The sequence below is a fragment of the Dasypus novemcinctus genome, chromosome 2, assembly GCF_030445035.2.
Source record: "Dasypus novemcinctus isolate mDasNov1 chromosome 2, mDasNov1.1.hap2, whole genome shotgun sequence".
NCBI lineage: Eukaryota > Metazoa > Chordata > Mammalia > Cingulata > Dasypodidae > Dasypus > Dasypus novemcinctus.
Genome location: NC_080674.1, coordinates 74,953,345 through 74,963,051, shown reverse-complemented (window position 1 = coordinate 74,963,051; position 9,707 = coordinate 74,953,345). Strand labels below are relative to the sequence as shown.

The following is a 9,707-nucleotide window of genomic DNA, read 5'->3' as shown; positions in this document are numbered from 1 at the left end:
AGTATTATATTAAAAATTTACCATGTTAACCTACTCACAGGATAATTCTACTTGAGTTATGTACTTAGAGTAACAATAACTATTATTTATTGAAGATATATTATGTTTGTGTTTGGTGGTTTGCCTAAGTTTTATCTGATTATCAAAATAAACTTTATAATAGGTATCATTACCCTCGTTCTATTAAAGATGAAGAGGCACAAAGAGGTTAGTGACTTGCTCAAGGACGTACAGTTCATAAGTGGAAGAGTGATGATTTGAACCCAGATTTCTCTGATCGAAGCCCCTATGATCCTCATTACACCATGCTGCCACTATGACAAGTCTCAGATTCTTTCACTTGAACTCCTCTATTGAGGGCTCATATCCTGGAGAAGGGATTATTTTTATGTATTTAGATGATATCACCCTTCTCCTAGTTTGGTAGGTTACAAAAAAGCACTGCTTCTTTGACTGACTGCTTTCTGAACCCGAGAAGAGGAGACAGTTGTAGGAAAAATGTCAGGTAAGGTGGGTAGAAAGGACTTACGTGCAGGACAACCTGGAATAACTCAAGTTATGTCCATATTCATGCCAATCCCCTTAATTTTCCACAGTTTTTCTACTTCCTTCCTTCATCTTCATTGTATACAAACAATATATATTATTTGTGTCACCATGACCTTGGAGTCTTTCTACCTGAGAATCATGTTCCCTGGATATTTTTAAGGACTATAAAATCTTCTCTTTCATATAGTTGCCTCTATGAGCATTGGTAGATGGGGAGCATCTCAAGCAGCGGCCACAAATGTTTAGAGGCTGTAAAGGCCGTGCCTGTTGCCTAATGTTTGGTTCCTGATAATGGCCTTGTGACAAACATCTATCACTTGAATATTAATTACTATGATTTATATTTAATTCTCATTGGCTGCCTTATAAATTGATATTCCAGTAATCCCTGGTGGGTGAAAGACATAGAATCATGTCTGGCATTGAGATGTTGAAAGGAAAACAGTACACTTTGTTCTTTTGGCAAGCAACCATTTAACTGACAACTCTGTTGAGCTGGAGAAGCTTTGTTTAAGTAAGGAATAAGGAATGATTTAATTCATGTGACAGGGTAAATATGATATTTCCAAGATGGGCTGGGAGATGTCTGACCTCTTTTCTCTAAAGAAGAGAAGAAGTGTAACTTGTTGAGAAACACAGGAACTTTACGAGCAGAGAGGTCTGGATTTTTAACTCCAGTGTCACCGTTCATAATTGTTGTTGTTAATAATAACAGTACAGATCATTTTTGCAAATTTAGGAACTCTATTAAATTCTTTGTCTGAATTATCTTATTTAATCATCACAGTAATCCTATGATGTAGGTATTACTAATCATCTTTATTTTACAAGTGAGGGGGCTGAGGCTTCGATAGTGAATCAGTTAGCATCCTGGCAAAAAAAACAGAATTAAAGTCAGATGGTTTAAATAAGAAGGCTTTAAAGAAAACACTCCTTTCAGAGATGGGGCAGGGAGAAGAGAACCAATGCAGCATGTTGAGGTACTCAGAGAGAGCAGCCTTGGGAAGCCGTTGCCACCCCTAGGGCAGAATGGACAAGGGGAGGAAATAGTGGGTGCGGACATGTGGATAGGGGCATGCTGATGGGAGCAGATATCATCGAGGGCGCCGCAACAGTCAGAAATATGGTACCAAGTCAGGGAGGAAGTGGGGAAGAAATACCCCAGCCTCTTTCTTCTCCCTACTGGTCTCCTGTCATTGCCACTTGTTGACTGAACCCAGTGGTAGACCAGAGGTCCAAGGAAACTGATGATGCTCTACAGATCCGCCAACAAGAGCATGAGCAGGTTAGAGAATGAGAGAATGGATTGGGCGTGAAGGTGGAGATGTAGGATCTGTAGTCACCCTATAGAAACAGAATGGACCCACCCATTGAAACTTTGGTTTGGATGTTGAGACTAATGATGACTCAAACACACCAGGAGGATATGAAAAAGTGTATTACTCTCAGAATCAGTTTTTTGGCAGAGAGCAGGGTGTGTCCCAATCAAGTCTGAAAATGGCTTGAGACAGCAGGGAAAGGAGACTGGCCTAGGATTTTTATGGTGGTTAGAGAGTGGGGTCATGATGAGGGCTCCTGTGCAGCAATGGAGGAAGCACTAGGCTCTCCTATCAGCTTGCCTGGATGTGGGGCAGAAGAGCAAGAGGGAGGGGTGAAGCTTAAAAGCTGACAACAGGAGAAATTTAAAAATGGAACGAAATGGAGATGACCTGGCAGAGAGGGGTCCGGTGTTGTGCTCTAAATCACTTAAATATTAAGTATGGAGCTGCATTTTCAATCCACCCTGGTGTTTAGCCAAACTTATGCTTTTAATTAACACTTTAACTGGCTTAGTGACCTTGAGAAAATTACCTCACCTCTCTGAGCCTCAGTTTCCTCGTCCATCAAGTGGATGGCATGGAGCTGTTGCCCATTAATGGAAGTTACTGTTGTTGCTCCTCTGTTTTCTGCTGAGATTGTTAACATTATTGGCATTATTTCCTTCTCCCATCTTGCCTGTCTCCCTCGGGGCTCCTACATACTCTGGTGTTCTAGTGTCTCTCGGTGAAAAGTCCAGCACAGACTTTATTCCCCCTTTTCTGAGGGGCATATCCTTGGACCTCAAGCTATTGGGTGTTCTCAAGACAAGACTGAGAAGACTTATTTTGTCGAATGAATTCATAGGCAACTTTAACATCTGTCTCCCTGATGTGCTCCAGAAAGGAAGATGCAGAACCTTCCATCATTCAGACAACACAGTGATATATGGAGGAAAAGGGGAATCTCTTACTTCATTCTAGGCTACCCACTTTAGAAATTGTCTTCTAAGATACTAGGTAAGAAAGGGTGTGAGGCAGGTGCTTTTTTCCCTTTAATGTTATGTGGTTCCAGAATCTTCTATTTCTCTAATATGACTCCAGCTCACCCTCCCCAGGGACTAAGAAGCATATGGGAAATAGTTCTTTCTTAATTCATTTTTTCTGAATTAAAACAATACATTCAAGACTGATTTTTGTCACAGTGGTATGTCCAACTAAACTACCTATGGCATATGTGTGCCTCTTTAAAAAGTGAGGCCAATGAAATCAATAATAGTAACAATAATAATGGGTATTTCATATAGAATTTTGCTGGCAGTCACTTTTTCACATGTCTAAACTGAAATTGCTTCTGAAAAATTTCAGATCCCTACACTGCGTGTGAACAATTAATTAATCAATTGGTTGATGACACCAACCCACAGGCTGGGGCTGGGTAAGTACCAGGCCTGCAGAATGCCAAAGCTTCCAGCCCAGGGGCTAAGCCTGGTAGTCAGAAATACCTACCAAACAGCTGTGATGGGAACTTTTCAGGGACTTTCAAAAATCATTATTTTTTAAAAAAGTCCTGGAACATGTCCTTCAGCCAGCAGTTCTGTTGTAGAAAAGAACATATGCTACCCTGGCTAAGTAAAAAGCACAGCGTGAGTCTTTTTCTTCCTGCCTTTTTAACCAGAAAATATCATCCTTTACAGGCCAAAACAAGACAGGCAGCATCCACTCGAATCGGAAATGAGGTGCTGAGATAACAGACTGTGACGTCTACTGTGGCCAGCCTCAAGGGCGTGGCTTCCAGTCAGAAGGCCCATTGTTTTTCTCTTTTAATGAGCAGGCTGTATAAAATGTCCACCACTGATGCCACTTTGATTTCCTAAATTTTATTAATTGTTCTTTTGTGTGTTCTCCTTTGCACAATTTGCTTTTTTTTTAGATATATTTTTCTGCACCTCATTGTTTGTACTCACTGTCTGCTCGCAGAGTCTGTTCATTGTGTGCTGTGTCGGCTCACTGTCTTGCTCATCTTCTTTGGGAGGCACTGGGAACTGAACCCTGGACATCCCATGTGGGAGGTGGGTGCGCAAGTGCTTGAGCCACATCCACTCCCCATCAATTTGCTTTTTTTTTTTTTAATTTTTTTCCCCAAATTCTACTCAATTTATTCATTTTTTAAAAAGGTATTACATTAAAAAAATATGAGGTCCCCATTCGCCCCCACCCCACCACTCCCCCCCCCAATAACACTCTCCCCCATCATCATGTCACATCTATTGCGTCTGGTGAGTACATCTCCGGGCATCGCTGCACCCCATGTCCCGTGTTCCACACCATAGCCCACACTTTCCCAAGTTCCATCCAGTGGGCCATGGGAGAATTTGCTTTTGATGAATCAAAAATATCCATTTTGGGGAAGTGGATATGCTCAAGTGATAGGGCCTCCCATATGGGAGGACCTGGGTTTGATCTCTGGGGCTTCCTGGTGAAAAAGAAGAAAAAGCGTGCCTGCATGATGAGCCGAGTGCTCGCATAGCAAGGCGAGTGCCTGCATAAGTGAGTCACACAGCAAGATGATTATGCAACAAAAGAGAGACGAAGGGGAGAGTAAAGGTGTAGTGCAACAGAAACCAGGATCTGAGGTGATGCAATTGATAGGGAACCTCTCTCCACATGAGAGGTCCCCAGTATTGAATCCTGGTGAATCCTAGAGGAGAAAGACGAGAAGAGAAGATAAAAAGAGAAACGGATACAGAAGATCACACAGCAAATGGACACAGACAGCAGGATGGGGGAGGGGGAAGGGAAGAAAAAGTCTATTATGACTGGACAGGGGCTTTGTGCTCAGGAACATGGGAAGAAGTGGTTCTCTGCAGGATGAGTCCCAGTGTGTTTATGGAGTTCACGTTGGCACAGTCCCTTTATGTATGGGAAATTTTAGAGCTGGGGGACTGGAATTAGAACTTATAGGTGAAGAAAGCTATAGCATCTTCAATCATCTCCTGACTGGAAAAGGCAACATCGTGTGGCAGGTTTGGTGGGCTGGTGCCTCTTGGTCCATGTCCTGGTGTCCACACCTTCCTTCCTCACTGTCATCATAGGGTGATATCCTCAGCAAACCCTTTCTGGTCCCTGCTTCCAACCTGCCACTTCATACAAAGTAGGGTGCAGAGAGTTGGGGATGGGGGGCAAGCTCCTTGGTTCAAAATTTCCTCCTTCCACAGTGTTATTCATCTTTATATACCCACACTCCTTAATAACAGTAAACTCTAAACTTTTTGGCACCTGGAGTTGCTGATGGACTTCTGGTTTGGTAGAAAGATGAGGGCTAAAGCTTTAATGCCTCCTAATGGTGTGATATGTTTTCCAACCTGAGCAATGGAATTGCACATTCACAGCATCTTCTGCACCTTAACCAAAGTCAATGCATGTGTACATATATGTTTGTGTTTATTTAGGTCATTATGAAAGAGCTGGTTTTGGATCTATTTGGGGGATGGAGGGTATGATTCCATTTTTCAGATACCCCCAGATTAAGCTTCAGGGACCCAGTTGTAGGTAGTACAGCCCAGTGGAAAAAGAATGAGAGATGATGTGTACCAAAAGCCCTCAAATTTTCATATCATTTTGATCCAGTAATTGTAGCTCCAGAAATCTATCCTAAAGAAATACTTAGAAACCCAGACAAAGCTTTATGTATAAAAACGTTTAATTTCTGTAGGGTGTTCTAGCCAGGAAAAGAATTTTCCTAAGAGTTGTTACATCATTCCTTTAAAAGAGAAGGAGAGAAGGCTGCCTTGGATTAGGATAGCAACTTCTACGGTAGCTGTGGTTATAAAGACGAAGCTTCTGGTGAAGGAAAGGAGCTAGACAAAGAGCTAGCTAAACAGCTCTGACTGTGATGTTTACATGAATCCAGACTGAGGAAGAACTAAGGATAGGACAGAAGAGGGGAGAGAGGGAGAAAGAGACACCCAGCAGCTGGCAGAGGGTAGGGAAGAGGCTCTGTAGAAATGTCTGGCTTGACAGGTAAACCAAAGGGGTGGGTGGCCTGCAGGCATCGATCTCCTTGTGTTTATCTGAATGGGGGAAAGGGAGAGGAAAAAGGAGGAACACTGGAGGGGAAGCAGAGTGCTACCCACCTGGTCCTTGTGCAGAGGTCTAAGGCCTAGGCAGGGAAGTTGTTTTTTTAAAGGAGCTCTAAAGCCTTGCTTCTCAAAGTGTGGTTCTAGGACCAGCAGCAGCAGCAGTTAGACCCACTTTAGACCTAAAGGATCAGAATCTGCATTTTAACAAGATCCTAGGTGATTTGTGCATGCCTTTACCTTTGGGAGGTGCTATCTGGGGTATCAAGTTCATCTCAGAGGGTGAGAAACAAAAGCATCTCCCAGATCTGCCTAAGGCACTGTCCCACATCAGGACACAGAGTGTGGAAAGGAACCAACCACGGCCTGGGATTCTTACAGAGGGCTGCGCTGGCAGTTAGGGCTCAATCCTCAAGAGATGTTTCAGATGGAGGGACTGGATGAAAAGGGCTGACAGGGAAAAGAGTGCAAGGATTGTTTGAAAGCACACATGAGACATGCTAGGAAGCCTTGGAAATAGCTGGCTGAAGTTTGGAGAAAGGTTTGAAAGGGCCTTATAGATTGTTCTGTTTTTTTGTTTTGTTTTTTGTTTTATGTTTTGTTAGTTATGCCTAGCATATTTCATGGATCTGTTCAAGATTTCAGCAATATATTCCTGTTGGTTTTATTGCTGTTGTTGTGGCTCTTGTGTGAGATTGGAATTATAATTCTTCACGCAGAAACCCAGAAGAACTGGCTTAAAGTGTCACTTTCATACCAGGTGGTGAAGACTCAATAAAACACCCCGAGTGGATCCTAATGGTGTTAATCAGAGATGCTACTTTTTGTTGCCATGTGGCAGGAAGTCTTTTGCTAAGAGGAGTTCAGGAATTCTACTTCGACACAGGCTGACATGTCCTGCTAGACATCTTTACACATAAAGCCACGTTGGTCATACAAGCCAGTGTCAGAGTCCAGAAGCATTTCTGACTAGCAGCCTGGGATGCTGCAATTGAAGGGAATCAATAGTCTGGTAAAGGAGTCTGCATGTCCCTTGCTTTATCCTGATGTCAGTGCAGAGGTGATGTGGAAACCTGAGAAACGCTGGCTAGGATGGGGACTGGGAGACAGGCCACTCACCCGGCAACAGCCTATGGCTACGTGAGAAAACAGCCTGAGACCAAAGACACAAGCGAGGCCTCTTTCTCTTTTAAAATTTGATTAACAAACAGGATCTCGGGCTCAGTCATTCTCCAGGATTTAGGAAGATTTCTTACTCTGCCTATGTGGTATGTTAGGTTTTTTGTCAAAATAGCCCACCTATAATCCAGGTCCCTGACAATTTATTTCTTTGTGGCCTCGATCCAGTCAAGTACAAGATAGGCCATTTGTTGACTCATTTGACCGTGTTCATGTCATCAGCTTTGACAGGTGGTAATAAATGTGGCAGTCAACAAATATTTACTGGGCTGGCTCTCTCGCTGGGGTCTGGCCAGAAACGTTCTCTTTCCTCCGCTGTCTCTGGAGCTGTTTCTCAGACTTTGGCTGGGCAGACTCCAGATTCAGGGAGGCAGCTGGGGAGGAGGGGCCCACCAGGTGGTGGTAAAAGGCCAGAAGCCCTTGCTGGCGTACAGACAGCGCATCAGTTCCCTCTGCCATCGAGGGGCCAGGGCAAGGCAGCCCTGTCCTTCCTTCCCCCACCCATGCCCTTCAGGCTGCTTGCTGCCCTGCCACCACTTGTTGGCCTCATCCTGCCTGTGTTTGACGTTAATTTTCACCAGTTTCACCCATTTTCAAACGGTGTATTTTGCTATGTGTGAGTAACTTCTGCCTAGAGATGGCCTTGAATTGCCTTCTACAATTTGGGAAGAAAATCCAATGCACAAGAAGGGAGCACACACACATGCACAAATAATAACTGTCTTTCACTCTCATTATTCCCCAGGCATGGAGATGGGTGCTTTATATACACATTTCTGAAATTTCTTGTACTAGAATATGCAAATACAACTATGTCATATATTTCTGCTGCTTGGAAGAAGCAAGCTCTTCATTCCCGGGTCATGGGAGACCACTGTTGCTTTTATCAAGTCTGAGTGTTGGAAAAGTAGGGCTCAAGGCAGAGGAGAGTGGAGTTCCCTAGGGAGTCAGGATAAGGAAAGAGGGTGTTTGGTGGGTTCTGAGAGTGATAACACTTGAGCCATATGTACTCAGCACTTCACAGGGCTAACTGAGAGGTCCATATAAGAGGAACAAGTCACAGAACAGAAAGCCTCTTTCTATAGAATTTTCTCCTCTTCCTTCCAGTCTGACCTTTTCTGCCCACAGTCTGCTCCATCCTGGTAATGTGCCTGCCACACACCAGATTCCCAGGAAGTCTTCTCAGCTCTACCTCTTAGTTTCAGATTTCAGTATTTCAATATTTCCCACTGGTATCTATCCCCATTGCCATCTTCTTTGTCTAAGTCGATTACCTCAATCTTCTCTTCTTTGTCTACTTTCTTCCATCTTGTCCTCCCCAAATCCACTCACCATGTGGCAGCCAGAGTGATAAGGCAACAAGGTACATCAGATTGGGTCACACCCCTGGGTAGCCCCTCTCCCAGCTCCCACTTGCTGTTAGAAGAAGAAAATTCACATGGTTACCATGGCCTGGAAGGTCCTGCATGACCTGGCTTCTACAAGTTTCTCTGACCTCATCCCGGTGACTCACTTTGCCTTGGGTACCCTAACCTGTGTTCTGTTCTTTCAATATCCAAGCTCTTTCCCATGTCAAGGCCTCCTCCATCTCCTTGGAATGATCTTCTTGCTACTTGGTGCAGCTAGCTTTCTTCTTCTTCATTTCTAGTTGAAATGTGCCCCATCCAAGTGGCCTTCCTTGGTTAAAGCAGTACCCTCCTCATTTATTTCTTATTACATCATCCTGTTTATTTTTCTCCATTGCACTTATTTGCACTTTGTAATTGTCCTATTGGTTTTCTTGTTTATTGTTTGTCCCTACCTCATTGAGGCCAGGGACTTTGCCTTGCTAGTTATTGTAGTAGCCTAGCTCAATAATTATTTCTGAATAAATGAATGAATGAATAAAGAATTATAAACTTATAACTGGCAGGGACCTTTTTATCCCAGTAGCTTGACTTGGATCTTGAGGAATATAATGACAGTAACCTGTCATGTGTATATGGCCTCTTACAGTCTATAGGTCATTTTCACCCACAGTACCTGCAGCTACAGGAAGTGGGTAGGGCAACATTATTTCACTCAACAGATAAGAAGCAGAGAGTTTCCTTGGAATCACACCAATAGTAACAGTCAGGAGGCCTGCAATCGAGATAAGGTCGTTCAGCTTCTCAGAACTCAGGCCTCTGGCACAGTGCTACAGAGCACGCCATTCCTAGCCGCTGTGCAGCCTCACTGCTTAGCCAGCAGCAGGGGCTTCTGTCGACACGCATCAAGATCTGTCACCTGAATATATAGCAAAGCTAAGAAAGAGGATTGCCCAAGGAGGGAAAAGACTTTCAAGAGGCAATGGAGACATGCTGATAAGGTGCACCGGGAAGAGAGAAGCAGAAAGATAGATGGCAAATGGAAACACTTTCAAAATGAGCTAATATTCTCGAGGCTTCAGTTTGCCAAACATTAACCACCTGTTCATCCATTCCAGAGAAGGGTCAGAGCAGGGCCCAGTCTCTGTTTCCTTGAGAGCTTCCCCAGGTCTCTCTCATCCCATTTAGCTCTGAGAACCTGGAAGGGAGATGCTGGATCTGAAGTCTGGGCAGCCCTGCTGCTGCACCGAGGGCTTCCT

General features: G+C 43.9%; 1 long non-coding RNA gene across 1 annotated transcript; it reads left to right on the top strand.

The window, feature by feature from the left end:
* Positions 1-471: 471 nt before the first annotated feature.
* Positions 472-3,577, top strand: LOC139440163 (uncharacterized). The gene is made up of 3 exons (XR_011650271.1): positions 472-505; positions 3,213-3,282; positions 3,542-3,577. It is a non-coding gene; the product is annotated as an uncharacterized lncRNA (long non-coding RNA).
* Positions 3,578-9,707: the final 6,130 nt, after the last annotated feature.